Genomic DNA, 3,660 nt, shown 5'->3' on the forward strand with positions numbered 1-3,660 from the left:
CCTGTAAGATCTGAACCCTTGGTGGTTTTGTCCTTATTGCATTGCTGCAGGTTTCTATTGAACAAGTCTGTTGGGCAAGAGAGTACTAAGGATGTTCCAGCATATCCTGTGGTTTTCAAAAAAGTTCTTCTTGCCTTCATTGAGTAGCAGCAACCTAAGTTCCCTTGTAATCCAAATAAATCACCACAGTCAGTACAGTGAATTTTTCTCCGCCTCTTAGCAACAGGCATTTGAGACACTGTGATGTTCTGCTCCCTCTCCCCTGCCCCCACCCTCTCTCATCACAGGCATTGTACATTGATGGGGGTGGGGTGAGGCATTCCCTTTATACCATAGGAGAACTGTCCAATAGGTGTCTCCCAGGTTCCATCATAAATGAAAGGTAAAGGAATTTGGAAAGCTCTTTCTCAGAATAATTCCCTGGCTTATTGTCATGTTGCATACTCTGTTTTAAAATGTAAAACCCTGCCTATTACTACGTTATTTTAATTTTCTTTTGTTTTATACCAGATCTCGTTTTATTCCTGGACAGAGGGTTACCCAGGCTGGAATGGGGTCAGGTTGGTTCCTGAAGGAGACAAAAGAGAAAAATCACAGAAAAGATAAAACAGAGCTTTTCCTGGTACCACTTCTCCCAGTCTTAGAAGCCTCTGCAACTGCGTGCAGGACTTGGGCTGCTGGGCCACACGTACTTCAGTGCCTCTCAACTAGGCTGAGCTTGGGTTCAGAATGTCAACTTGAGAGACTTCAGATTTCTCCTGTCAACCAACATAGTGTTTCTTCTATCTTCCTCCTCTTAAATTACCTGTATTAACAGTGAGAATTTTCTAGGAGCTCCTCTTGTATCTTATGAAATCTAAGCTTCTACAGTAATGTTTTGCTGTTAAAAGCCTCAGAAATCTTCTCCCGTGAGTCCTGAATTTCCCAACTATGTTCCTATGTTTCCTATTTGCATGGTCTCTGCGATAATTTATCTAACCTCAGCATATAAGAAAAGATATTTTGGGTTTTCTTCCAGCAGGTGGCCAGAAGTTAAATGTACTTTCTCTAATATTACCCATGAAACCAAGTTTCTATTCTAGGGCTGTTGAAGACTGGCCATCTACCCTGAGGCACTGGCTGCTTTGAAACCACAGGCAGAGTGTAGCACAGGCCCGGAGGCTTTCTCACGCTTGGCCGCCCTCTGGCTCAAGAGAGCACACGTTGCCACATTTTAGCAGTTTGATCCAGCAGCAGTTCAAAGAACTCCTCTCTAAGTTCTGTTTCTGCACTTCCTGAAAACTTCCTATTCAAAGAGCTCCTCTTGTAACTATATTTGAGAGTAAAGGAGGTTTAGTCTTATATTCACTCCTAATTCAGTTTAATCCTATAACTGCTTCTCAGTGCAGTCTTGTTTCCACAGTAGGCTCTGGTTCATTGGATGCTGGTCACCCTCTGGGACTCCTCAGCCACTGTCCTTCTTGATGTAATAAAATTTACTATAACTATAATTTTTACATTAAATAGGTAACGAGCATTTTCTTGTGCCAAGTGCTGATCTAAGCCATTGACGCACATTACCTCATTTTATTCTTACTGCCACGTTATGAAGTACAGAAAGTTAATATACTTTGGTAAAGTCGCATATACAGTAGAGCTGTCATTTGAACCCAGAATTCATAGGAATATTATTTTAAACTGATATGATACTGCTACCATAAAATGGGCCTCAATAAAGAAGTTAATGTACGAAGGCCCAGTTCCTTTATTCCCAACAATACCACCTTTCAGGGCTGAATGAATATATCAGACTTTATGGAGTGTCTGGCATAGGTGGAGCAAAAATGCAAACCATTGGGTTGGCCAAAAAAGGTCGTTCGGGTTTTCCATACCATCTTATGGAAAAACCCAAGTGAAATTTTTGCAATACATGCTAAATATGGCTATCTCCATAGTCCAATGGAAAGAGAAGGAAAGTGAAATCTATCCCAGGTAGCCCTCTCAAGCATATGACCCAGGTCCTAGCTTTGTTCTGTCAACCTAAATAAAGAGGTAAACCAAAGCAAGTTTGAATGACCAGAAATTGAGTTTATTCAGGAGTAGCAGAGGAATTGCAATTCGGAAAATGTATACTGTAGCAAGATACAGGCATGTTTGTTGAGGGTTTGGGGTGAGCTGTATTTATGGGCAATGAGTGCAGAGGGGTAAGTCCAGCCAGAGTCCAAGCAGTAAGTTCATTGGCTTGAGGATGGGGAGAGATTCCTGGTGGATGTTCATTGGTCAGGAGATAAGTCTCAACCTTCTGTAAATCAGGCATTTATGGGAAATCAGTCTCTCAGTAAGTTCTGTTCTTCTCAGGGAGCATGCGTGAGATTCTTCGTTACATATCCTCCAGTTCCATTTTAGATTGAAATCCCTTCCTCTGTTCCTCTGAATCCTTCTTCAAAGCACTATTTACCCCCTCCTTCTCTCTATTGTTCTTAGTAGCAACCCCAGCACCTCAAACAATTCCCCAGTATCTATCAGATGGCAAGCATCCAATATATTTGTTGATGGTTGTGTAATTGAGTGTTAATTAATACTCTATTAGGCCTGCTCCCTCCCCAGCAGTCTGATGGCAGTACTTGGCAACCCATAGAATTTTGTTTCTAAAGCAATGAATTGGCCCACATTGCTACGGGCTTGAGGATGTATATTTCAGGAGGACAGTCTGGGATGAGCTTTAGCTCTCTAAATCCAGCCCAAAGTGCAGCGAGTGGTTTCAGCTCCTCAAAACCTATTGCCTTTGAGATCTTCCCAGCAATACAAGATGAGGCAAAGCCCCCTCAATCGTGGGAAGTTTAGTTGTAACCGATCTTATCCCAAATGCAAACATCGATTTTCAAAGATAAATATCCTACTAAATGAATTGTAACCTCATGGAGTTCCATCAAATATGAGGACACATTTTTCATGAATATGCTCAGTGTTACAAGGGCTTCCTTATTCCTCCTCCTGTTTCAAACCCTGCCTAGAAGCTCAGGTGCATAAAAAGGCCATAAATGCTATCTTTTTATTTTCTTCTTTTTAATTTTATTTTTTGATTTTTTTTTTTATTGAGGCAACCTTGGTTTACAACATTATATTACTTTCATGTGTACAACAGTATATTTCTACTTCTGTGCATACTACAGTGTGCTCACCACCAAAAATTTAGTTTCTCTTCATCATCATACAGTTAGCTCCCTATACCCATTTTGCCCTCCAGACGCCCTTCCTCTCTGGTAACTACTACAGGTGACCCTTGAACAATGTGAGGGTTGGGACGTCAACCCTCCACCAGTCAAAAATCCACATATAACTTTACAGTCAGGCTTCATTATAGGAAATTCCACATTCGGGGATTCAGCCAACAGTGGATTGTGTAGTACTATAGTAAGTATTTAGTGAAAAGAATCTGGGAATAAGTGGACCCACACAATTCAAACCCTTGTTGTTCAAGGGTCAACTGTACTCTGTTCTCTGTATCTATGTGTTTGTTTTGTTTGGCTGGGTTTGTCACTGATTTTGGTTTTTGTTTGTTTTTAATATTCCATCTATGAATGAAATCATATAGTATTTGTCTTTTTCCATCTGTCATTTCTCTTAGCATAATACCCTTAAGGCCCATCTGTGTTGTTACAAAAAATGGCAAGATTTCAT

Source organism: Balaenoptera musculus, chromosome 8 (genome assembly GCF_009873245.2).
Source record: "Balaenoptera musculus isolate JJ_BM4_2016_0621 chromosome 8, mBalMus1.pri.v3, whole genome shotgun sequence".
In the NCBI taxonomy this organism is placed as follows: domain Eukaryota; kingdom Metazoa; phylum Chordata; class Mammalia; order Artiodactyla; family Balaenopteridae; genus Balaenoptera; species Balaenoptera musculus.